Here is a 556-nt window from a genome sequence, read left to right as displayed (position 1 = left end):
TAAACTGTGGGTGGAATGTCCAGACTGTTTTGGAAACCATGTTGGCCTCATTCACTCTTTCCGGGGTTTCCCCCACTCATAGGATGTAGAAATGTGCTTGGCGCACAGTAGTTGCTGTTCAGTGGCTTCAGTATTACTTTAATGCTATGATATGGACCCTATCACTTGTTTTCCATGTGAGGAAACTGGGGCACAGAGAGGTTGAGTCATTTTTGTAATGTCACACAGCTAGTGAATTGAAGAGCTAGAACTTGAACCTGGGCATTCCGGCTCCTGAGATCTGGGCACTGTGCTGCCCTTTGATTCCTAGGGCTTTGCACACAGTAAGCACTCAGTGGATTTACAATGAATAGCCCTCAAGGGAGGAAGGGAAGACAGGAAAACATCCTTTTCCCCACCCCTGGGTGGCCTCAAACCCAGTAGTCAAGAGGAAGACAGAGGCTGCCCCGGCTACAGGTACCCAGACATGCCAATGGACCACAGGTCGGCACATGTGCCCACATGTGTCTACATGGTACCCCCCCCCCAACTGGAGCAGGTCTTTCCCTGTTCACAA

This window comes from Capricornis sumatraensis, chromosome 17 (genome assembly GCF_032405125.1).
Source record: "Capricornis sumatraensis isolate serow.1 chromosome 17, serow.2, whole genome shotgun sequence".
Classification (NCBI taxonomy): Eukaryota; Metazoa; Chordata; class Mammalia; order Artiodactyla; family Bovidae; genus Capricornis; species Capricornis sumatraensis.
The sequence above is the reverse complement of the archived record's forward strand: the minus strand, read 5'-3'. Positions refer to the sequence as shown.